The sequence below is a fragment of the Haplochromis burtoni genome, unplaced genomic scaffold, assembly GCF_018398535.1.
Source record: "Haplochromis burtoni strain Fernald_Lab_line unplaced genomic scaffold, NCSU_Asbu1 Contig_319, whole genome shotgun sequence".
Lineage (NCBI taxonomy): Eukaryota > Metazoa > Chordata > Actinopteri > Cichliformes > Cichlidae > Haplochromis > Haplochromis burtoni.
This window is the reverse complement of record NW_024582680.1, coordinates 24,245-51,251: the sequence shown is the minus strand read 5'-3', so window position 1 is coordinate 51,251 and position 27,007 is coordinate 24,245. Positions and strand designations below refer to the sequence as shown.

The 27,007-nt window shown below is 40.7% G+C and overlaps 1 protein-coding gene across 4 annotated transcripts in view; it reads right to left on the bottom strand.

The window, feature by feature from the left end:
• The window catches only part of htr2cl1 (5-hydroxytryptamine (serotonin) receptor 2C, G protein-coupled-like 1), a 161,547-nt gene extending 135,045 nt beyond the window's left edge, over nucleotides 1-26,502 (bottom strand). For 3 of the 4 annotated variants that reach the window (XM_042228351.1, XM_042228352.1, XM_042228354.1), the window contains exon 1: nucleotides 13,195-14,113. The gene's annotated coding sequence lies outside the window, so the exon portion shown is untranslated. Of the gene's footprint in view, nucleotides 1-13,194; nucleotides 14,114-25,413 lie in introns of those variants that run through there. The other variant, XM_042228353.1, reaches the window with a different exon arrangement.
• Between the last annotated feature and the right edge of the window lie 505 nt (nucleotides 26,503-27,007).

Here is a 27,007-nt window from a genome sequence, read left to right as displayed (position 1 = left end):
TTCGAATGAAAAGTTAATCAAGAAGCTCTACCCGTAATGGACGTAACAAGAATGCAGAGTCTCTAGTTACACTTTATAATTAATCAATAATGACTAAATCGTGTATTTTCATATTTGTTAGCAATGCATTTCTGCCCGCCTTCAGCACATTCTTCATCTGCACATCCTGCACATCAGCATCTGGCATATTTTGAGTAAAGAGTGCAAATGTCATGCAACAGCAGACTTTGACAGATGCCAACTGTTTGCATGCAGTATATTGCTACTGCAATGTTGATTGTGCTCCTGTATATAAGCAATAAGGTGCACTAAAGAAGACGAGAGAGTCGCTCTATCTACCAAACACAGCCTCAACAAGAGTCCCAGACGTGCACATCATCACATCAAACTATGCGCTCCTTCTTCCCCCCCCCTCCCTTCAATCACTTGAATCCTTCCAGGCATAATAATCTCCTATTCTCTTTCCCATTTCCTTTCACATACTCTGACAACATCATTGCAACCCATCAGAGACAAACAACTGTCTGGAACTGGCCACAGGTCCACACATATCTCTGTCGTCCCATTGCTATGCCTATTAGCCTCCAGCTAATTACCCCGCCATGCTCACTGTGGGATTGGATATAGCCCCATACACTAAGCTAATAAGCATGTACCTGATTAAATGGGCAGCGTTAGCAGTGAGACCGAAGAGATTTGTAAAAATGGAAGAAAAAAAAAAAACTGAGAATGAGGCGGTAAAACACCCTGCGTGGTAAAAGGTAGCAATTCCCATAATTGCGAGGGGACTCATTGTGCAGAACAGCATGCGGGGCTCGAAATCTCTTCGATGCGACATCAAGCCAAGCCTCACAGATTAGTTGACATCTTTTGGTGCCTGTAGCATTACTGTACCAACCTAATGGGAACAGGAAGCAAATTGGTATAATGTGTGTGCATATGTGTGCGTTTTTGCTCCGCCTTCCTTTGTGTATCTTGTCATCTGTGTCGCACTAAACCAGGATCTTACACGGGTCATTATGCTGCTAGAGCGCCTGGGTACCACTGCAGTGCAGGAGTGCTGCAGTAGATAATAAGCACAAGATAGCTTCAGGTTTTTTTTTTTTATTTTGATTGCACAAGGGAACGGACGTGTCACTGAGACCACCTGCTTGTAGAAAGGTTGCAGGTAGAGAGGAGCACAGTGTTGACCTACAGACAAAGTAAAATCTGCATGACTGACTGGGAAAATTAAGAACCTAATGTTCTGTGCATGGGGTACCTCTGTGTGTGAAGGTGTATAAAAATGTTCTTATACCTTGTTTGTGTGCATGTAAATACAGTATGAGTGGTAGGAATGTGTGGAAATCCTATTATATTCTTTGGCTGACCTCTCCTTGAAAGCCACACATTCTTGCAAAAAATATTTGTGAGTTGTTTCCGTGCACCTCAGCCTCCACATTGCAGGCGCTGTGTGGTACATACAGAAATACACACAGCATGCACAATGAGGAGGCCTCAACACACCGTTTCATTGGTGGGCACTGGAGGCTAATCAATGAGTTGATGGACTAACAAATTAAACTGACCCTACCGGCCGCTGACAAGTAAAAGGCAGAAGTGTCTGTGACAAGGAGGGGCCGCGGTGCTTTATAATGCGGGATTTATTCAGGGATGTCAAGCAGATACTATATGCTTTACATCTTTTGAAAGAGAACTTGTCAAATAAAAAGAGGAGTTTTCTCAATCACTTCTCTGCGCAAGCCCCTGAGGTCAGTTTGCTTGTGGGAATTTTACACATTTTATACTTCGAAAATGGAAAGGTGATGGGAGACAGAAAAGAGACAGGAAATGTCATGCAACAAACTTCACAAGCCAGACTCAAGACCTGGAGAGTCGTAGTTCACAGTCAGTGCATTAACTCTGACAACATAATAAAAACTATGTGGTACAGGTGATAAAGTTGTACGCATTCTGATGAAAAATGGCCCGTATAAAAAAATCTGTTGGTTGAATAAACCAGCACAAATGGGCTTCCTCCGAAGGGGGGCTGGCCTCTCCCTTAGAGGTAGGGTGAGAAGTTGGGCCATCCAGGAAGGGCTCAGAGTGGAGCCGCTGCTCCTCCACATCGAAAGGAGCCAGTTGAGGTGGTTCTGTGCAAGCATATTATTAAATACAGGAAACCAGACAGAAAAAGAGGAACTAGTAACATATAAGGAGTTGTTTGTATCGAGGCTGTGTGTGACGTGTAAAGTACCAAAATAACACCTATATGAGACACATTTTTAGCTTCTAATGTTGGAGATCCTGCAACTGGCTTTGGGCTGTGCAGGGCTCTCTCTTCCAGAAGATGATTGAATAAAGAATTATAAATGTTTTGACTACTTCTGAGTCGGGTTTTCTCTGTTCTGTTCATGGGGTTCAGAAAATAATTTTGTAACATTTTTGTTGAAAACACTTGGAGCCTGTTCTAGACTGGGCACATGTTCATGGACTGTGAGGAACGAAAGAAATTTAGAAGTTGTGATATGAAAGGTAGAAAAATGTGCCCATGTGTACACACGAAACAGTCTGATGCATATTGTAGCTGAATCTGCTTAAGAAATCCTTCATCAGGATCTGAAATGGTTTGAATGAGACTGGATGACTCCTGAGAAAAGCCTTGTATATAATATTCTAGCATATACATGTTCTGTGCATGCCTAGAAGATTAAATCCACTGTGGAATTTTCTACTGAGTAACTCACGTCTTTGGAAACCCTGAACTTTAAATTGCTTAATGAAGCCAACGGAGATAGCGCTTTCATCAGTCCTCTCTGCTAGTTTCACCTCTTATGATGCACTATGAGCCTACAAAAAGGGATAAGTGCAACACTGTACTTACTTTTTTTAACAAGCCCTGTGACAGTACTTTCCTTTAATGAGCTTGTGGTGTTCCATGGTGAGAGCACTAGCTCATTTGTGTCTCGCTTTATAAAAAAATGTTCAGTGTGACCATTGCTGTGCAGTGAGGAGCAAAACTGCCAAATGATGACCTCTTTATTCTGCCTCCTGCATATAACAGAACCAGGTTTTTTTAGTACAGTACAGCAGTCCAGTACACCTTATGCACTCTATTTATCCAAGACGTCCTTTCATGACTGAGACGTGATGATACATCTTGATCTTGTTTTGAAGCCCCAAATATATAAATACTGTTATTATGTTATTACCTTTTTCCTTCAGAACTGTCTTAATTCTTCATAGAATAACTTTAACAAGTTGTTTGAAACATTCCTCAGATTTTGGTCCATATTGACATGATAGTGTCACACAGTTGCTGCAGATTTGTTGGTACTACATCTGTGATGTGAATCTCCCATTCTACCACATCCCAAAGGTGCTCCATTGGATAGAGGACTGGCGACTGCACAGGACACAGTGTCTTCTTCATGTTCAAAAAACAGTTTGAGATGATTTTATTGATGATTTCAAGTTTTTTCTCAGTAATACTCTGTTGATACTAAGGGGCTTGAAGTGCGCCAAGAAAATATCCCCCACACCATTACAGCACCACCAGCCTAAACCATTCAATCCAGTATCACGGCAAAACGTGTAACAGACACGCTGGTCCACCGTGTCCACGTGAAATGGACAAGCATGCACTATTGTTTGCGGTCTTTAATTGCCGCAAATGATTAAGCTAGGCAGCTGTATCTCTGTGTAAATGTGTTATTATTGTCTTATTAAGCACTTTCCTGTGATTATTTTCATGTTGGCTTGAAATAAAAGATCTCCCACTGCTGTTACTGCAGCTTACTGTAACTTCTGCATGCCTGTCCATTTCTTGTTTTGTAGAGGGAAAGTGTGAAATGGACATGGTGAAATGGCTACTAGTGGTTGCCAACTTTTTAACTATCAAATAAGGGACACTCTGGCATGTCAGAAGCACAATGCACAGCCAGTTGGGCATAGTGTAAATATGCACTGTATTTACATATTCTTATAAAAAAAATGCCGTAAAATATTGGTATTCAGTTTAATCAATACCTCACATAAAACAATAAAGACAAAAATAAATGCTAACATAAATCACATTAGCATTTCCTTTGAAAAATTATTTAAATAACATACTGTAACTACAGACTTCATTTAACAGTTTATTATGCTACGCATACCAAACAGCACCTTATTTTTACAAATCACCTATTCCTCCTCACATCTGGTGTGAGTGATGGGCAGTCACTGATGACTGTAAGAGAGCCATCTGTTGGTCAGAAAGTGACACACAACGGTCAATATTTGTAACATTTAAATTAACCCTTTAAGACCTACCATAGAACCAAGTCCGCCAGAGCTTATGTTATATTTTTACATGCTGTAGAGCCATTTTTGGGAGCATTTCAAGTTGCTATACATCAATACAACCATTATAGCCCCAATTTTAATAATATGCATGCATTAAGTGCATAGTAATTACATAAATTGCAAAAAAGTGCAATAAACTACAAACAAATGTAAAATTGTTTTTGTTTTTTAACATATATTTCTAGTTAGAGAAATTTAAGAGGCTTATCCCTCAAAACTGTAAATACAAAAAAGTTGCACAAAATAGTTTCCTACCACAGGAAATTTATTTTGAGTGTCTTCATAGTTTTATTTTTGAAATACACCAATTTTCATATACTGCAGGAAAAACAAAAATACATATTATAATGCAAATTTGCAAAAAAAAAAAAAAAAAAAGTAGCATATGTATCAAAATAAACTATTTCCAGCAGTGCAGTATGAGTCCTCAGCATCCCAGAAACGACACAGAAAGTCATAAAGTCAAACATAACGTTTAAAAACACAAGTATAGGCTCATAAGGCCCTGATAGTAAAAAACTACATTTCCGCAAAATGACGTCACTTCCGGTTTCGGGCAGGTCATGGCGGACATGCGACAGTTCACGCTGATGGACGTAGGAAGTGTTATGAACAGCTGATCGGATCGGCAAAGCGTGTTTCTGGAATATTATGTTTTTGTTGCTGCAAGTGCTTTTTATACAGTTTTTGCAAAGCTATATGTGGAAGGAAACTGTGACAAGCTGATGGCATAAGATGTAAGTACAACTCCTCCGGTTTCATATGCAAAAAAAATTATTGCGCTAGCTTACCAGGATTTAAAAATAGTTACGCAAAACGGGGAGTGCCCGCTCCGACCGGCTTTAAAGGGTTAAATAAGCAATGCACCAGTTTTGCTCATTATACAGGACGTCCCAGATAAAACGGGACAGTTGGCAACCCTAAAGTGGACCAGCATGTGTATTACACACTTTGTCATGATAACAAGTTGAAAGGTTTCATGTTGTTTCGTTCAAATTCTAAATGTCACAGCAGAAACTGAAATCTCATCAGACCGCATAATGGTATTCACGTTTTACATTGTCCAATTTTGCAGAGTCTTTGTGAACTGTAGCCTCACTTTCCAATTCTTCACTGACAGGAGATGCACCTGATGTGCTCTTCTGCTGCCTTGGAATCAGAGATGCTCTTCTGCATACCTTGGTTGTAATGAGTAGTTATTTGAGTTGCTGTTGCCTTCCTATATGCTCAAAGGAGTCTGGCCATTCTCCTCTACCCTGTGACATCAACAAGTCATTTTCACCCAGCGGACTGCCACGAACTGGATATTTTCTCTTACATCACCTTTCTTCCGCATTCTGATGCTCGGTTTTAGCAGCTTGTCTCGACTACGTCTAGATGTCTAAACTGACTTGCTGCCACGTGACTAGCTAATTAGATACTTGTGCTAACAAGCAGGCAAACAGGTGCAAGAAACAAAATGTGTATATTAACAAACACAACTCGCTGCAGTTGCAACACTCATTCTTCACTAACAGCGAGTACACTCTGACAGGAGGAGAGATAAATTTCCTCATGTTCTGAGCGGAGGATGAAAACTCTCAGACTAATTGGAAAGAATAGAAGTATAGCACTCAGTTTGCAGAGACAGTCAAGGACGGTCTATCCTTGTTAAAAGTAAACTTTTAACAGTCTGTCTCGTTTTATACCTGTATTCACAAAGAGATCCCTATAATTAAACCCAAAGCCATCATAGCAGTCTACGGTAATAAATAATACAACTGGACCAAGAAAATGAAGCTGTGCAGGAGCCAGTTTGAACATCGCATTTTCCCCTATTTTTGACTCATGGCAGTGTGCTATGTTAAACTCCACTGCAAATATATTGCCCAGTAGTGCCTCTCCATGTTGTATACTTTTCTGCTGTAAGAAAACCAACCCCTATATTTACTTTTTATGTGAAGACATCCACTCACAGCCACGATGGCACTTTGCACTTTGTCGTTTCAGGCCTGAAAGCATCAACTCCAGTTATAGCAATCACAATAAGTTATTTCATCACATTCTGTTGCTTTCTGCAAGAATGAGTTTACAAAAGTTTTTTAAAAGAATATTGTGCCTCCTTTCTTTTGAAACAAACCAGCTGTGTCAGCTGAACAGGTAGGAAAAGCCCTTTTAACTTCCTCCTTGTTAGAAACACAAAGGATATAAAGTGCTATATCAGCACATATTAGTATTGGCAAATCTATATTTTGGCTTCACCTTATAAAAGCAATCATAAACAAAGTGACAGTGAGTGTTTTATACAATATAAGTGACGCATTCCCCTTTGGGCCAAGCTGTAAACACTGTGAACTTCTGGCTCTTTATTGGTTGAGAGCCTAAGTGAACAGAAGCAGATACTCTGTGGGACTTTTGGAGTGAATTTATCTGGCTGACAGTTTTTTAATATTTTTCACGGGAATTATATTACCAGAGGGCAGCAATGTCAGTGCGCCCCAGGGTGGCTGTGGCTACAATGTAGCTTGCCATCACCAGTGTGTGAATGGGTGGATGACTGGATGTGTAAAGCGCTTTGGGGTCCTTAGGGACTAGTAAAAGCGCTATACAAATACAGGCCATTTACCATCGACTGCATATTCATACTAGAGTCTCTGTTTTCTGAGAAAATGACTTCTCACAAGTGCACACATTACTCTAAAGGATACTTTGACTGAAACTTGTCATTGGCTGCACTCCATGTGCAGACATGATGAGGAAAAATGGGTTTCCTTGCCTGTTATTCAGGAGACACCAATAAGACACATTACAGCTCCCTCCTCGTCTCATTAGTACGATCAGAGAGTCAATCTCATTCACAAACAAGCTTTTCTCTGAACTCCATCTCACAGCCGCCCTTTGCCACCCCAGCCCATCCTTTCACCTGATGACTCAAGACTTCCCAGATGCCTTCCAGTAAAATGCACGGCGGAGGTTCTGCTCCAGACGTACATCATGTGGGCGACTCGGACTGAGTCAGCATCAGAAACGTATTTAGAAAAATTATTTGGCCTCCTGCAAAGAGTGAGGTTTTCTTTTTCTCTTCTGCTTGAAAAGTTACATCAGTTCAGTTTATTTACTTCAACTTCACAACAACTCTCACCTCAAGCTACTTTATTTATTTGTAGGTTAAGATGCTGCAACATCAAATAGGAAAATCCAATGATGAGCAAGCATCTCGTCTCGATGTATCTCAAAGAGTTTCGTCATGAAAAAGATGCTGAGCGTTCCTGCGGATCATCATGTAATTAAACGGCCGCTACTATCAACAGATTAGTGGCATCGATCTCAAAATTATGAGAGAATGCTTTATTTTTTATTTTTTTTATTAGGAATACTAAATGCTGCTGACTGTTAACAATTAGAGCATCCATTCATCTGTCCATCTATACAAACAGTCCTCTTCCCACTATGCTGGTTGGAGACTATGGCACCACTAACATTATTGCATATTGTGTTCAGTGAACAGCCAAATCACATTTGCTTCAAAGACAGGGACCAGATCTGTCACCTCTCACAGTTACTACACAGTCATTCACAACTTTGGTGCATGAAGGCAGCGATAAAGTGGCAATATGACTGAGCCAGTCTGCAATTGGATTGTGGTTGTGATGGCCTTTTCTTTTGCACATGAACTTAAAAATCTCAAAGACTATTAAAAACAAAAACCTTGAAATGTTAATTTCAGTTAATTTCAGTTCAGGTTTATTTATATAGCACTAAATCACAATAACAGTCGTCTCAAGATGCGTATACCCAACAGTAATAGAGAGAAAACCCCAACAAAAACCAAAAACACCAATAACAATATACACATATTTAATATTATGGTACAGTTAGAGTACCATCTGAAAGCTCCAGACCCTTCTTCTATTTGGATTAGAGTATCTACTGATATTTTTGCTCTTCTGGTAACACTTGTCCTACATTTTTTGATATATCTGTCTAAGTTACAGAACCTGTTCATTGTGATGGACGAGGGAAAATTTTGGGCTTTGAGACATCGATGCTCAAACATTGCCTTATGTGAATCGAAGATGGTGAAGCTAGAAATGCTCTAAAAATTAGGATGGAATGACCTATATGTATATCTGCAAGTTCCTTTCTTAAGGCGCACAATATAGCGAGGCGAATGTTTAAATCAAGCGTGAAAGCTGATTTACAAACGCTTGTGACACGCGTTTTACTGCACCAATATTTAATGTTGACAGAAGCATGTCTTATTTTATTGCGCTTCACATTAAAATAAAATGACTGCGTCTGTGTTTGGAAAACAACATTTGCCCATCACTCATAAAATTTACCACGCCTGTGAGCACTATTTGTGCTCACGTGCTACTTTTCTCCGTTTTGTAAACGTGGCCTTAAGAAGGCTAAAGTTGACACTGAGATCTGAGTGGATGTCAGTGTGGTGGGCATAGCCACGCTGCAGAGTTTAGCATTTTAAAGTGTTTTGCTAGCTGAATCCTGTCAGTTAGTAAAACTTCTCCAACAATAATGAGAACAAAACTAAAAATTATTAATTATTTTTCACTCTTATGTGACACAGACTAATTCCCTCTACTTTACTGTCAGTGTGAGCAAGCTCTTTTGTAGTCCACCTCCACTGAACAGAAGCTCTCTGAACGGACGTTGCTGTTATCCACTTGGTATCGATTGCCTTTAGGGGGGGAAAAAACAAAGCAACCTTAAAAAAAAATGGAAATAAAAGGGTTACACCAGCATCAGTATCCCACCACGCGATATTAACGTTGTAACAAAGAGACACTTTTAACTGTGACTTCTCTTTGCTTGTTTGTTTAGTTTGCCGTTTTTGGACTGCAGCGCTTGTGCTGAGAAATCTAATGCACTGAAATTGATTCTCATCCGATGTCTCTGTTCTAGCACCACAAGAATATAATGTACATGCTGTTTTATCACTCAGACCTGTGAATCTTTCAATACAGGTTCAGTATCATCGCTCTAACCTTTAGTGGAGGAGGATGGATGATGAATCCAGCAGTGCAGAGAGAGCAGCACTGTGGGTGTTTCTGTCACTGATAGACTTTAATTATGCACCAGGAGCTGCTACAATAGGAGAAAACAGCAACCTTGATATAAAATAACTGTCATAATCATTCTTATACTTGTCTGTGCTTATAGAAACTTTAATACGGTCAAAACAAAGCTGATTGGAGTCACACTGATGCCACAAGGTTTAAGCTTTTCCATATTTTGCCCCCTTTTCTTACTGACTTACAAATAAACCTCACAATTGTTTCACAGTGTCCTATATCAGATTTAGGCAATGCTTTCATTAGAGCATTCACACATGAACAACTGTATAATTTATGTGTGTTTCGTGGTAACATTTACACATAGACAGTTTACAGTCTATGTGTGGCATGTATATTGAGGAGGAAGTCTCTTTTAACAGGCCTGTATAATCAGGCCTCTGGGGCAACATTATCACATAAAAGCATACAAGCAGGTTTGAATATATGAATAAATAAGCAAACAAGATGCTGTGTGTGTGTGTTTCAGAGAAAGAAACACATTAAAGCGACGTCATCTAAGAGAGGAAAATGGAAAGGAGACTGAAAGTGTCGCAGTGTGTGTGTGTGTGTGTGTGTGAAAGAGTTCTCCCACCTGACCTGCAGGGTCAGAAGGCTAATAGCAACATGGTAGTAAGCCGTGAGTGACTCATTCTCCACCTCTGGGCTTGAATGGCATCCCTACAGTAATTTGCAATTATATTAAAAGCTGCGTCACGGCCCGGCAGGGGCGTTTCTTGTCTCATTTGACGTGCTTTTCCAAATTCTGCTGAGAGAAACTGAGCCAGTGTTGATTTTGCATGTTTCAGGTATCTTGTCACACTGCTTGTTTTTTTCTTTTCTAGTCGTTTTGGACCCTCTCTGATGTTTTTTTTTTTTGCCATTTTTTTCCCCCATTTTTTTGTCTGTTTTATCATTCACTGGCTGTGATCTGTAGACTTTTCAACTGCTGGGACCAGGTTTGTGAGCCACAACATGAAATGGAAGCTGACTAAAATACAAGATTGTTCAAATACATAATGCATGCCTTGAGTCAAACTCCAGGCCTAAGGTGTGCATCATCAGGCACAGCTGCATTAACTGCTCCCATTTCGAGTGACCCCAGGCCCACCTTTGTCCACACCTTCTCATCCATGGAAAATTCAGACTGCTCTCTTTCCTGGGGCATCAGACACTGCTGTTTCATTAGAGCTGCTAAAGTCTCACTTCTACCCACGAGGAGTCCTTTCTAGCCCCGGAGTGACACGCTGGTTTATTGTAGGAGTGAATTGGAATATGGATATGGATACCTTCAGCGTGAGAGTTAATGCTGTCAGCAGCATATTTTACTCAAAAGTGGGTGATGCCTAAAGCTAACCACTTAGTTTTTTGTGTCAGATGTTATATCCCAACCTCTCCCAAGCTGTGCATCTTAGGTGACATAATGAAGTAGATATAGAAGTATTTACATCACTTATACTCACTTCCTAATGCATCGCTAAGAAGACTATCCTCATGCACCGGAAATCCAAAAAAAAAAGTATGTACTAGTCAATACAGAAATTTACTTCAGTCTGGAGAGAATGTCTTCCTCCTCAAAAAACCCAAATGGATAAATTTGTTTCTCTCTGGTTCCCACTGATCAATTACATTACTTAGTGAGGGTTATCAGCTGTAGTCTCGTTTGCCTGTATTCCTTGCAGATGGATGAACGTGTTCTCTGGGACTACTGGGGTCTGGCGGCTTCCTGGGGGATGGAAAACTGCGATTGCCCTTTTGGAGGAACAGGGTCTCTGCCTCAGGTAGTGGCGGTGGGGACTGGGGTGGGTGCTGTCTAGGGTGCCGGGGTGTGGGGCCAGGGGTGCTTGTGGTAGTGGGTCCTGTTCCCCGGTCAGGAGGCTGGCCTCCTTTGAGTGGGTCTGGGGCCTGGGTTCCTGGTGCCTGGGGTCGCCTGAAACCCAGGCTGCATTCCTCCTTCCCCAGGGTAGGTCTGCACCCCTTTGGCTGGCTTGCGGTGTAGTGTGCATCAGTCAAAGCAGGGAAGTCTTGTCTGCGCCTTGGGGACTCATGCGTGCCCACAGGCCCTTTGGGTGGGGTGTCCAGGTAAGAGACATCCGTTTCTGGGTGCAGTTTGTCTCAGACCCAGACCAGTGTGTCCATTTACTATGTGTCTCTGTCTCACCTTGTCCTCTGGGGCTCCCAATCTTTGGTCATGGGTGCCCGATCTAGGACCCCCCTCCTTCTCCTGCTGGGACGTGTACACAGATATCACCAAGATGTGTGACCTCAGGTCCTCAGTACTCTTGGGGGCTGCGGATGGCCCGGTTTTGCCAGATCTACCTCTGGCTCCTAGAGGCTGTTATTCAGGCATCACACTCATTTTAAAGTATATTTTGTGACACATGCACTCACACTTGACACTCTCTCTCTCTTTCACACTCACACACAAAGACCCCACAAGAAGGGTGTTGATTTATATACCTGTGCATTTTGTAGTTTTTGTGTTGTAAGTGCTGTTTGTTTGTTTTTCATTCCAGGTGCAGCAGTTGGCAATATGTTTTAAATTTCTATTTGTTCTCTATCCCTTTATTCCCCCCCCACACACACACACACACCTTTTCCCGCCTGTCCTGCCTTAGACATTGTCATACTGTATACCACCATAATGTAGTCACTGAAATAACACAAATAGAAATGAAGAAATAAACAGATAAACCCCGAACAAGAGGAGCCTGCAAAGAATTTGTAGAGCTGGTCCTGGAAAAGCAAAATGTATTTGGCACACTGTATTCAGATCATAATTCTGATTGCAAAAACTGCCAGACAGGACAGGATTAAAAAAACCCATAAATGAATAAAAGTCGAAGAGGAAATGCTAGGATTTTCACCAGATTAGAAATGAGTACATCAGAGGTACCGCTCAGGTGGAGCAGTTTGGAGCCAAAGTTAGAGAGGCTAATGTGGTTTGGACATGTGTAGAGGACAGATAGTGGATATATTGGACAAAGGATTTTGAAGATAGAGAAGAGCAGCTGAAAGAAGAAGAAAAAAAAAGGAAAAGGAGCCTGGAACTAGGCTAGTCGTTGTCTGGTAAACGTATTGTAAAATGGTTGATTTGATCCTTTATCACAGAAAGAATTGGATGCTCACTCAACTGGAAGTACAAGAGACATGAAGCTGAATCAAATATGTTGCCGGCACTGTCCAGTGTATATTTATAAAAAACAGAATGAACTCTAATTTTAACCTTTGTTTTCAATAAGTCCTTATGATCATTTCATTTTCTGCTACTGCCCAGTTGGCTGCAATATATGGTGACACTGGTGACAGAAAAAAACCATCAGACTAAATACACAGTGTGATCCAATACATGGATTAATGGAGCGTCACACATTCCCTTGATTTCACTTGGCTACGGCCACAAACCTGATCAAATGCCTGTCAGGTGGGTTAATCCTGCAGCCTGTCATAACGCAGCAGGTTCACTCTTGAACGTACACACTCCAGTCCCACTGGGACATGCAAACACACAGACTGTACACTGAATTATTTCTAGTGGTTCCACTCGACTCGACACTTCTGTAGGGCCACGGCGCGATGCCACCAAATGTCTAGGCCTTGTGAGAAATAATGTTCATTAGAGACCTCGAAACTGAGAAACACTCAACGCACAATGCTGTTTGATTGTTTTTTTTAAATACCACACACACACACACACACACACACACACACACACACACACACACGCGCACATTCATCTAGCACATACACATGTTCTGGCAGAGATCTGCCTGTCATCCAGGGACCTTTCAAGAACCTTGAAGTATATTTACTGCACCTCAGAGTTCGGCTCTTCAGAAGCACCTGTCCTCCTTTTGACTTGCGTCAGGCGTCTTGGAAGTTGCTGATGTGTCCTTGACACTCTTTCTCTGCATCTGCGGAAGTCAGTTTGAAGAAAGGGGTGTCACTATTTGGTGCAAAAAGTAAAGCAACACACTGAAAGGGTAGAAAAAGCTGCATGCCTTTTGGGCTTCACTGACAACCAAATTTAACATGCTGGGTGTTGAGGAGACATGCGTGTAGGTGTGTGCATTCGTTTTCTTGTGTAGGTGGACGTTGTGAGATGGAGCATTAAATATGTTTGTAGAGAAAACCTGTTTGCGTGTGAGCCTGAAGGCGTCCTCCGATGCGGGGAAAAGATCAAACACTTAAATTCTCTTTGTTGCACCTGCAGTCTTAAATTCTTTGGGGGTGCACATGTGCATTTAATTGATTTGGTTACCGGTGAAGAATACCAAATATGTCTTTCACACAGAAACACAAACACACGGGTATGAGGGTTTGTTTGCGGTTTGTTCACTTTCAAAGTGACACTTTTAAAAAAGATGCCTATAATACAAATGCATAATTTTATATTGGACCCTTGTGAAAAACTTAACACACCCTTACAGTTTGCTGGACTGCAGCATTCATTGACACCACCTTGGATATTCACCACATCGTCAGACCTTTAAACACCAATGCCCAACGTGCGGCTCGAACTATCGGACTAAGAGTCTCATGCTGCGCTATCTAGGCTTGATGTATGGAAACTCGAATGACTTGAATTACCAAAGAGCTACATCTCAGACTCAACAGGCCTCGTGTATACGTTACCAGGCATACCTTTCCAAAAAGGTTGCCAGTTGAAAGCATCTTCTCTTTAACCTCCTAGGACCTGGCGTCCACATATGTGGACATCACATTTTGGGTTATTTAGACCAAAATACTCAATTTTGCTCTACAAGGGCCTGATATCCACTTACGAGGACATTATACTGCTACTGTTCTATCAAAATTTTAAAGAATATCCTCATATGTGGCTCTTATTTTTCTTAAAAAAAAAGGTAAAAAAAAAAATCTGGTAATTCTTTGTTTTTACATTCATCGGGCCCCAATCAGCCCAAATATCAAAGAGAAATTAAAAATGCATGCCGTGGAAGAGTTCAGGTCTTAGGAGGTTAAAAAAAAAATGGCACTACAGCTTAGGTGTACAACATAATCCTACAAGTATTCTGGAACAATGGCCACTGTAGAACAGTTTGGCTTAATAAAATAATTTAATGAATACTAGGCAGCACGGTGGCACGGTGGTTAGCACTGTTGCCGCACAGCAAGAAGGTCCTGAGTTCAATTCCACCATCAGGCCGGGGTCTTTCTGTGTGGAGTTTGCATGTTCTCCCCGTGTTTGCGTGGGTTCCCTCCGGGTACTCCGGCTTCCTCCCACCGTCCAAAGACATGCAGCTTGTGGGGATAGGTTAATTGGATAATCCAAATTGTCACTAGGTGTGAATGTGCGAATGAATGTGAGTGCGAATGGTTGTCTGTCCCTGTGTGTTGAGCCCTGCGACAGACTGGCGACCTGTCCAGGGTGTACCCCGCCTCTCGCCCTATGACAGCTGGGATAGGCTCCAGCGCCCCCCGCGACCCTGAAAAGGATAAGCGGAAGCGAATGGATGGATGAATTGAATCAATCAACCAGTAGAGATGACTGGGGAAAACCAACACAGCATATCAGCACTAAACCCTCATACCAACTGTCAAGAACGGTGGTGGACAATTGATCATCTATGTTTGTGTTACAGCCACAGGACCTGGGTACCTTGTGGCCATTGTGCCGACCATGAACTCCTCTGTATACCAAAGTTTTCTCTTCAAACATGAAACCTTGTGTCTGACAGATGAAACTTGGTCTTGCAAAAGGGCAATGATCCGAAGCATAGCAGCAAATCTACAACAGAATTACTGAAGTGTTTACTGGAACAGTCAAAGTCGAGACTTCAACCTGACTCTAAAGCTGTGTTGTGTTGCCTGCAAACCTCAATGAATGAAAGAAGAGTGGGCCAAAATCTTCCACAACCAAGTGAGAGACTGACTACTTTTCTTTTAATAACAGCTCTAATTAAAAGTAGAATATGAAGCAATATTAAAAGAGTACTCCTAGTAATCATATTCCCATGACTCTCATATTCTCATTGCCTTTAATATATGTGCATTACCCTTTAAAGCATCTACAGCACACATGGAAAAAATGCGGTCCAAAGCATCTTAAAAAGGGCCCACAATCAATGTAGGAATGAATTGGACGAAAGGAAAACTTAGTTTGACTTTCAAGACAAATGCTATTTATTGTATCTTAGGAGGACTGTTTCAGACTGTTCATTATTAATGCCTTCCTGTGTAAGACAAAGTGTTTGGTGTATAAATATTAGCCTAATCTTCTCTTCGTTCAGTCTGCAAAGCAGTGCTGTTTAATTTTAAGAGAAAAGAAAACAACATCTCTCATTTCACAGTTACAGAACAAATTTGATTTCCGTTCATTCACATTCATGAAACAGACCATTTGTTCAGACTTGTTACTGTGGATATCAATTTCTCCTTCATTCGCCGATGGGGACAAATGTTGCATCTTGATGAATGTAAAACTGTTTTGGATCTGCAAATATGCAGTCAAGGTATCATTGACCTATGGATTGGTGCATATGGGGCAACAAGATGCTGGATTTGCATGGATTGTTTTATGCAGAGCTTTTCACTGTAACCTCACAGGACACCAAACTGACACGGAAAGTTCAACATTTCTTAATGGAAAGTTAAGCCTAAGCCTTTGTATTATAAATACGCACTTGGGCGTTATGCTCGCTGTATGTGTAAAGTTATGCTGATATACAATAAACTGTACATGTGTTCAGTGGGTAGAGGGTAACGTCTACGAATTAGAAGGTTGTCGTTCGAGTACCTGCAGCAGTCTGCATGTCAAAGTGTACTCGGGAAAGACACTGAACCCCAAGCTGCCTCCAATATATCTACTGGAGTCTGAGTGTGCAAACGTTAAGTTAAACATGCTTAGGCATAGAAAAAATGCACTGTGAGTGGGTGAATGAGGCTTGTAGTAAGAAAGCACTTTGAGTCCTCAAACAGAGTAGCAGAGCATTTTAAGGATCAGTCGAATGAGATTTTAAAGGCTCTTAAAGAGAATATATTCATTAAATGTGCTTCATGGGTTCAAACGTGCACCATGTTTGTACTTAAAGTACACAATATTTTTATTCTTTAACTAACAGAAGGAAAATTGAGCATTGCTAACAGCTGATTCTTAAGAGAGATTTAGGAGGCAGGAGGTTAATGCACCAGTTTAACAGCTTACAGCTTCAGATTCACAGGTTGTCTATCTGTTTGACTCGATCCTCTTTATACGCCTATTTAAGACATACAGCCAGCTTCATCGCGAAGACCCCATCGACACGAAAGAGGTAAAGAACGATATCTTTAACGTTAGTTTTCTTCATCTTCCCTGGAGACTGTGGTTAACAGTAATGGCGAATCAAACGAGAACTCCAGATCAGATTTAATTAGTTGCCTGTCAACGCTGCAAAGGATCCCCACTCAACTTCAAAGTGGCACAGCTTACACTGAAAACCAGTGGACTTTCGAATATTGCTGGTAATGATTGGGGCGGGCGACGAATGAGTAATAGGAGGTTCTACGAAAAGGTACAGCTCAGAGCAGCTCATTAAAAAAAGTGGAAGAAATGAAGGTGAAGGTAGTTCATTTTAGTTTGGGCCTCCTTTTAAATCTGTGCAAACTGAACGTTGAAGGAAGCACACGTGAAACACTCTGTGTCTCTATGATACGTGTACGATAAGAAAGGCTGTTATTAAGTGTCACATCCCCTCATCCTGGAGAAATTTGGCAGACAGACTCTCTGCTGCCATACTTCCATTCACAGGCTGTCATCTGTCAGACTGAGAAAGTTTCTTTTTCCCGATGTTTTTTTTTTCATACTGTCAGTTGATCTACCTTGTTTTCTACCTCTTTCAAACTAAAGTCCCCACCACATTCAATAAAACTGAAAGTAGGAGGATTATGTGTAATTTCAATCAGGTTACATGCAGATAAAGTGCAAAAAGACAAGCCACTGTCATGTAAGGGCAGTTTTACTCTTTGGGTTTGTTTAACATGCAGTATATTTTATAAACAACTTAAATATTTACTGACAAAGTGATATTTAAGAGGCTACGTATCCAGCTAAAAAAAATCAGGAAAAAACCTACAATGAGACAAAGAGGCGACAATTTCTGCTCCAGAGTTGCATGCTTTAATAGACAAACAACACCATTTCTGTTAAATGCCTAAATTCGTAAAATTGGTTTTTGCCAATTTCTTTTCAACTAATTGTAAATATTTACTCATAGAAAAAAGACTCCTCGCTGGTTATATATGGCGTATATAAGAGTGCACTGGATGCAGAGCAGCCTGTTAGGATGCCTGGGTCGTTGACCCAGGGTTTTTGAGTTTATTATATTATTTATCATTTCCAGTCTTTGGTTTCTTTGTTAGAGTCATGTCTTATGGTTTATGTCTCTGTGTAATCCTTAGTTGCTGTCTCCCCTGTCGGCTATATCTCCGTGTCTGTGTCTGCCCTGGTCCCACGTCTCTGTTCCCTCTGTTGTAGTGCCTGCATGTGAGTCTGTGTCTTTGTTCAGTCTGTGTTATGTTTCCTGTTTTGCTTTGAAGGTCCATGTCTTATGTTAATGTATCTGGTTTTGCTTCCCCTGTTTCGTTAGGCCTGATTTGCCCCAGCTGTGTTTCCCTCCTGTTACTCATTCCCTGATTGCTCCCTCTGTGTATTTAAGCCCTGTGTTTTCATCTGTCTGTGTCGTGATTTACCCTCATCTTGCTGTGTAAGCTTATTTTGTATTCCTAGTTTTGTTACCCTTTTGAGTTTAGCATTAAAGCTGTTTTGAGTTTGCGTTTTGCCTCTGAGTGTCTGCACTTTGGGTCCTCCTACTACCACTCCTGCCTGCACACAGCCTTCACATGACACAGCCAAAGTTTTCAATTAACAAAACAGGTTTGATAGACACAAAGTAGCAGTTCACAGCTTTAAGGGGAAAAAGCAACAGTGTATATATCGATAACCATTACGTTGAACTGTGTTTGTCTGCGTTTGTGTGTCTTTGTGGGCACGGCTGTTACAGAGGAAATATTGGATTCCATTTACAGTAACTGGTCTCAGTGGAAATGTACAAGCTAATGAAGCTCAATAAGCACTTTTACTGCTGCTTTCCTGCATGCTCTCTTGCACTGTGTCTGCCTATGTCTCATTTTGTAGTTGTAGTAAATAGTTATAAAGGTTCTGCTTGACCATCATACACTGTAACAGTGTGTTGCTGAAGTTCCCTCCCGTATGAATGGTCTTAATGATCAATAAAGACCACTAAACCAACCTGGAACATCAATGAAACTGCTGGAGAAATCGACCATTTTATTTGTACTTTTGCAGAAGTCATCGCATACCTGAAAAGCAGCCTCACAGAGATCTGCAGCCCAATGTGAAGCTTTTCGACATCCAAACGCAAAGGCACATAATAACAAAGCCAAATCGGTGATAAAAGAAAAAGCACAATATCTCAAATAAAAACTGTGCTACAAATATCTCCAATATGGCTACCAGTTACATCCCCTAAAGGTCTGTTTTGTAATTGTAAAATGCATAACTGTTAAAATACACATTTACTAAAACCAAATAATAAAGTCAAATAATGAAGCAGACAGGTTACAGGAGCAGAAGACCACACCACTTGCTACTTCTGTCAGGTAAGAACAGGAAACTGTCCAACGTGCACAGGCCCAAACACAGAAGATTAAAAACACATTGCCTGGTCTGATGAGTCTTGATTTCTCTCTCAACATTCAGATTTTAGGGTCAGAATTTTGCATAAACAACATGTATCCATCCTGCTTTGTATAAATGGTTCAGGCTGTTGGTGGTGTTAAGATAAAGGATTGTTAGTCTACTCTATAGGAGCTCTCACAATGCTCTAACTACAAACCTCAGCGACGCAAATGCTTTAACCAAACTGGGGATTAAACCAAGAACCTTCTGATTAGTCAACGTCCTCTAGTCCCTGAACTACAACACCCACTCATCAGGAGTTAGGAAGGCTGGGACTAAGACTGTTAGGATCTTACCTGACTGTAAAATTCCACAACAGGTAATGTCCCTAAAGGAGCAGCACCCAACATGGACTTATGTAGCACTTTATACAACATGTCTCATTCACTTTTTCTTATGTTTTCTATCTAACATTCACACTTTAGTTGGTGTATCAGAGAGCAACTTGGGGTTCGTGTCTTGACCAAGGGATACATGCAAACTGGAGCAGCCGTAAGCACACTCTTACTACTTCCAGAAGGGATTATATGGGTTAGTAGCAGTCAGGTGGTGCTAATGAAATGCACTTGATTAACTGATCATGAGCAAGGGTGAGGATCTCAATAAGCACAGAAGTTTTTGCAATATAACTGACCATAAGGTGAAAGCCCAACGCAGGCCTTGAACCCACAACCCTTAAATTAAGTGCCTCGTGCACTACCAACTGAGCTAGCAGGCCTGTGAGGTTGTGCAGTGAAGGGACAGAGGCAGAACAATGAATGTGAACATTACAATGACCTCCACAGTCAGCAGATCTTAAGCCAACAGAGCACATTGGGGACATAGTGACACGGCATCAATTTTTTTTCCATCAGAACTGTCTTAATTCTTTGTGGCAAAGTGTAACTCACGAAGTGAAGGGCGAGTGTATATACACAGACATAAAGGTGGAATGGAGAAAGTGCTGCTTTCAGGGAAAATAAAAGCCAAAGCCTCAAAATTTGGTCAGTAGAAGGAGTAGAAGCAGAAAGATTAATGCCTGCTCTGTTAGTCAAAAAAGGCTGAGACTCGCCAAGGTGAAAGGTCAATCATGTTCCTCTCCATTGATTCTGTAACAGAGAACCTCATCATCCCCTATCAGATGTCCTCCCTAGCATCTCTCTTATCCCCTCTCAGCTGAACACACTGTACCGGAACGAATGATAAACAGTTACAAAGTCAGAGGAAAAGTGAGTCAGAGACATTTAAATACCAAAACACCCTGCATGGATTGAGGTCTTCAAGTAACCTTTTCCATTTTCAGGTTTATTTTTATTAGATTATTCTGTTTTTCCCTTGTTTTCCTGCTCCTTCTTCCATCCTCTCCACTTAGCATCTTTGATCCCTTTGCCAGCTCCCTCTCTCTCTGCTGGCTGCCAGCCATTCTCAGCATCTACCATTTTACCTTCCACTTCCCTGCAATTTACTTTCTACCTGTTCTCATGTTCTTTCTTATTCACCTTAGCCTTTATTTCTCTTTCCTGCCTGCGGTGTCAACAGGTACAAGTCTGTTTATGCTGTCTTCATGCTAACAAGCAGATCAGTAATAAAACAGGAAATTGTAGCTCTGCAGTGTGTGAACTGCTAAACCTTTTCCATGTTAACATGCAGATTACTGTTTGCTTTAACCAAGTTTTAAAACTGGGTGATTTGATAAATTATGAAAGCAGAAAATGTGGTTTAATAGAGCCCCAACATATCTTAAAGACCTCATAGTACTTTATTCCCTATCGGATTGCAGGTTTACTTGGTTCACGACTGGTATGTTCAGTCATTAACAATTATTAAACTCTAGTGGTGCAACGGATCACAGTTGATCCGTAATCCGAACTGATCCCACCACAGTTTGGCACGCACATAATCTGAAGATTCGAAAAAGAAGAAAAAAAGTATGTGTATGGGGCGCGTGGTGGGTCTGTCAAGTGATAGTTATGGCCAGCGCTGGTGGTCCAAGTGGAGCAGCCCTTTGCTGCCCAGTCCGATCGGGCTAAAGCTATTACAAAAGCTACTGGGGTGTTTAGCTGCAGACGGGAGGCCGTATTCCATTGTGCAAAACAAGGGGTTTAAACTATGATGGACGTGCTTGAGCCACGCAATGATATCCCATTGCGCATCCACTTCAGTGACAAGATCATACCCAGGCATGTATGAGCAGGAAAAGTTTAAAGTTAAGGCTGAACTGTCCCAGGCATCTTCTGTTGCCCAACTACAAATGGGTGGACCTCAAGGGCAACGGAAAGCTACGTGACCATGACCGCTCATTATATCACAGCAGAGTGCTAGATACAAAGCCCTGTACTGCCCTATATTGCACCTTAATTTGTTTTTATACATTTGCGTGGAATGAGTCTTGAGTTGAATGTTTTTAATAGGCAAAAATACTTATAAAGTTAATAAATAAATGTTAAAATGTTGTCTTTTTTTCTTTTTTGCTGTTCCGAAAATTAATCCGATCCGTGACTTAAAACCATCCGATCCGAACCGTGAGAATTTTGATCCGTTGCACCACTATTAAACTCTGACTCTCTCCCATTTGGTGTTTGTCCCGTCTCTCCCTACTCTCTTTTCTTTCCCCTCACTCCAACCGGTCACAGTGGATGGCTGGTTGTGCCAGAGGTTTCTTCCTGTTGAAAGGGAGTTTTTCCATTCCACTGTCACCAAATGCTTCTTCATAGAGGATTATGTGATTATTGGGGTTTCTCTGTAATATTGTAGAGATTTTGCCTCACAATATAAAGCTTGTTTTAAATTGTTACTATATAACTGAATTGAACTAAATTAAACCTGTAATAATTACCTAACATGTGATTGTTTCCAAAAGGCTAACCAGTTTTGCACCCAATGCTGACCAAACAGAGTTTGCTACATTTCCTGCTGCTGATAGGACAAGTTATGAAACAATCAATTTCAAAACTTTTTTTAAAAATAAAGTGTTGTTCAAACTACATATCAAACCAGCTCAAAATCTCTCCTCCCTCCACTTTTGTCATTCTTCTTGTCATCTCTCTTTCGTTTCTCTTCCTCCCTGCATACATGCATTCACTTCACACTCCTCCATCTCTGCAGTTCCATCCCCCTGCTGCCGCACTGTCCATCATTTATTACTTCATTGACTGCTGAATCTATCTCCTCATTATTTCTATCCAAGCCCAGCCTTTTCTTCATTAATCTTCCTTCCTCCAGTGGCTGGTCAGCTCTGGTGAAGCTCAAGTATGTGTTATGGCTAGAATGAAAGATATGGGTGGTGCCTCGCCTGGAGGGGAACAAGTGTTGCTTCAAACAGAAGACCTGAGGGTAAAACACAGTAAATCTAAATCTAACAATCTCGAAATGTCTACTCAACAGTGTAGAAAAGCAAGGCATTAAGCAAGCAAATATTTGAACACAAGCCTGCGTTAAATATATTTTCACCCACCCATACTTCATGGCTGGGCGGGCTTCACCAGATCAGCATAAAAGTCACTCTTCTCACTGTCTGTAATCAATCATCATGACACAGTGAAGGCAGAAATCGATACAGAAGGCATTGAATGCATGAACACATACCTGCAAGCTGTTTTCAGTTGTTCACTGCTCTCTAAAGAAACAGTGCCATGCAGGACCGTCCTCCCAAAAAATTATGTTCCCGAATAACTAAACACATTTTCAAGCATGTTCTTAAGCAAGTGGTGTTTAATTCTTGTTTGTGACACATCCTGGTAGAGGACAGCACTACCTAAAATGTTTTGCTGTCTGAGCCTAATCAATAAAATGCAAAGAAAATATTCCTACAGTTCCTCTGAATCATAACTCAGAATGCAGTTTAATGGAACTGGAATACAACCTTTAGTAGATGGTGTTGACTTGTGGTTTGTACAAGCAAAGTGTCTGTGCAGATACTCTATAGAGCATGGGTGAGCCTTTGCTAGCTGCCCAGTCATATGCCATCCAGGCCCTAACAGGCACTACACCAGCTGTGTAAACTACTTGGCTCACAGTCAAGCAGAGATGGGAAGCGCTTCAGTGAAGTCAGCCGGTCAACTGTGATACAAGTATGCTCGATCCTTATCTTTTTTTTCTCGATTCTAAAGTAAAAAGAGTAAAAAAAGCCCACTCTGACCAGCTCACAACAAGCAATTCTGCCAGGAAAGATGATGCATATGATGGATCTTCAATCTCAGTACAAAGGGAATGAATGAAATAACAACTCATATATGCATGTTTTTTTTATATATAAACCCACCGTGAGCATCAATTCTATTTGTGGAAAAAAATTAAAGGATGGATGGATTTATGGACAGATTGATAATATGATGTCTAACTTTCTTCATATGCAAATAATGTAATTTTACACTGACATTTACTTCTCTTAGGCCCCAGTCAAGCAGGTCTATACAGTAGCTGGCAACCCACTATATTCCCTGACCACTTGTGTGTGGGAGTTTATGTGTTAAAAAAACATAAATTACTGAACTTCAATAACTTAGTGAAACTTAAAAGAGTGTGTTTAATATATAAAGTCTTACACTCCCTTGCTCCACCACCACTAAAGCAGTTCATTAGGCATAAAGAAAGCTCAGACAGGACCACTCGAGCTTCAATCCGAGGAGACTTGTTTATACCCCACAGACGGAAAGCATCTGGGAAGAACGTCCTCTCTGTCAAGGGTGGCCATCTGTGGAACAGTCTTCCTCAACCCATTAGAGAATGCTCTACACTCAATTTGTTTAAGGCAAAGGTTAAAAACTGGTTATGGACAAATCAAGTGTGTGATCATGTATGAGTTGTATAGTTTTAATGTTTTATTTGGAAACAGAATGGTGTGTATGTGTAAGTTTGGTGATGGAGTTTTTATTATGAATGAATGATGAATTTTTATGAATTATTATGTCTAGTTTTATGCTTAAGGACAACAGATGGAAATTAGCCCTTGGCTATAATCTGGTATGTTTACATTCATGTATTTTTTTTTTACATTTATGTTCATTAACATGCACTGTCCTAAATAAAATAAATAAATAGAGCACTAAAGCCCCATTCATGCAGGCCCAGAAACGAATCAGAGACTGGTTGGAGAATGCACATTTTACAGGTCTTTAGGCTGTGTGACTGTGGACTTAGCTAATTCATCACATATTAATGGGTGCAATTTGTTAAAAGGCTACAAATATAAGGTTCAAACTGTTTACAAACCTAAAGCATCATGGGTAGATTAGTTACCAGACCTGGAGGCTCTAGTGGGCGACTTTTCTGTTGGATGAAATTAAACACACTTTACGAAATCCAGGTGTGTTTTTATATATATACTTTATATTTTGATATCGCTAAAGTTCAGAATACCCCAGTATGTTTTGTTACGGTTGCGAAGCTTAGCAAAGAATACTGGTTATATATATTTAGAGCTGTGAGAGTTCTCTACCCATCATTAAGTGACCATGCAAACAGATTGTAAAATTTATTACAAACAAAAACCCAAAACTCTGTAAAGGCATCTGATCCTGGAAGGTCCAGAGACTCCAACATTTGATCAGGCAGAGTACTCTGACACAGGAACTAGAAAATGCAGGCACCTAAAGGCAGTCTGGTCAAAGCCTGCCTGTCTTACAGTTGTTGACAGGTTGACAGGATAACAATTACATAAGAAAAAGGCCGGCTGTCTGTATCGGGCAGTAAAACAGGGGAGTGTTTTTCAGACAAGTAAAATTGAACTGGCCAAAGTGGAACATGACAATGGGGAGTATCTGATCACACCTGATAAAGCTTCCCTCATTGTAAACACTGACTTCTACTGTAGCAGTTATAATAAGCAAAAAGGTAAACATGCAATGGGTAGCAAAACCTTTATCTAACACAAAATGCAATATAGGCATACAAGTAAACTCCATATAACCTGATTTATAACACAAGCTTAATTATCAAGTCTGATCATTCCCGGTAGAGAGAATATTGATGAACACATACACATAACGCACGCATAAGTCCTCCTATGTCTTTATCATTCATCGGAGCAGAAAGAAGCAATTGCCACTGAAGTAGTCCTCCCTGAATTCATCCTGCACTGTCAACACTTTTTGTTGGAGATGCAGCTAAAGAGTCAAAGTAATTAAGAACCACCGCAGTGAAATGGGATCTGAGCTGCTGATTTACATTTGTTTATGTAGAAAACCTGCACAGGCAGACACAATACACCTTTACATCTCTGTGGGGGTTAGTGTCACTTCCTAAGAAAAACAGAACATCCATCATTAGTGTACACCTGCAAAAATATCTTTCTGTAAAAAGGAAAACATGTCATTTTTGCTATATTTATGACTAACATGGCTAATGTAACATTTAACATACCTAAATTTGAGGTTTTTTGGAAATGTGCTCACCCTGAAATCCTTTCCCATTGCTCTGGCATCCTATGGCTAATGCTCCCAATATGTTGCTGCTTTTGGTTGCAGTAACAACTACACCTCATTGCCATGCTACTCATTCTCTTAGTTGTCCCCAAACATGGACGGAAAACACAATTTCTTTTAGTCTAGTGCCAAGCTTAACGAATGTTCGGGAAACTGGCAGAGCCAAAGAGCCAAGCAGCAGCTGTTGAATTAGAAAGAGGGTAAGAGGCAGAGGGTGGCCACAATACTCCCTGAGGCTTAACTATTGATGCAGCTGTATGTGAAACTGTGTGACGAGGTCATCCTTGCTTCAGTAATTGAAGTTCACGAGGAACAATAAAACTTTTTGTTTTGAGCATGAGCTCATTTTATAAACATCAGCATCCTTTGAATGAAATATAATACATATGAGCTTTCAAATACTTTGTGTGGGACTCTTATAATGGAAGCTGTGCAGCACATGGTGGTCTAACAGGTACGACCCCATAAAGATGACAGAAAAGCTCTTCTTGTTGCTGGTGATGTGGTATTGTTATCTTGAAAGAGTTTTGAATCAAGAGGTGCTTTGACAAAGTCTATATTTGATAAGTCTTGGACTACATTCATGCTAATGAATATTAAGGGCTTAAATATGGGTAAGTACATCAGAGAAAAGCTTGGATTTTAAGTAGCTAAACACACAATACAGAGTCGGAAAGTCTTGAGCAACCGCCGCATTTCTCATATTTTTAAAGGAAAAAGGGAAATGAGTGCAACAGCTTATGGAAATATGGAAATATGGTACATAAGGCAAAGACAGAGTTTGTATAGTTTTAACCAGCCATGACCACCTTTATTCTTCAACACTAAAGACAAAGTTTTCTTGCCATTTCTTTAAGTAGCAGCTCCAAACCATGACAGAGCCTCCTCCGTGTTTTACAGATGGCTGTGGACTCTCACTGTAGGGACTCTCTTCTGACCACCTCCATACATATTTATGACAATTTTACCAAATATTTTGGATTCATCACTCCATCAGATCTGTTGCCACTGATCTTCAGTCCAGTTCTTGTGTAGTTTGGCATACCTCAGCCTTTTCCCTCTGTTTTCTTTCCTTAAGAATGGCTTCTTGACAGCCACCCTTCCACTGAGACCATTTCTGACGAGGCTTCAGTGAACAGCAGATGGATCATCTGAAGGTCCACTTGTATCCTGTGTCAGGTTTTTGATGAATCTTTACCTCTTTCTTAAGGGCGTGACTTGTTCATCTGCTGTAAATATTTAGTTTTTTGCTTTTCTCCTCTGATTGTCCAGTTTCCTCAATTTTTGAAGGACACAATGAACACCACTGCAACAGCATATTATCTTTGGCATGTTTTCTTTGTTCAACTAAAGAACTGGGAACCAATTATGTGCGTTTGTAATCGGCCATTAGTAAAGTCATGCCTAAAGATACAAACGGTTCTTTGTCTTGAGGTAATTGCCTTTTTAGGCTTGAATGACTTGTGAGTCAGGTGAAATTAACAAAACATTCCTGTGGTCAGGACTGGACTGAGAATGAGTGAAAAAGCAGC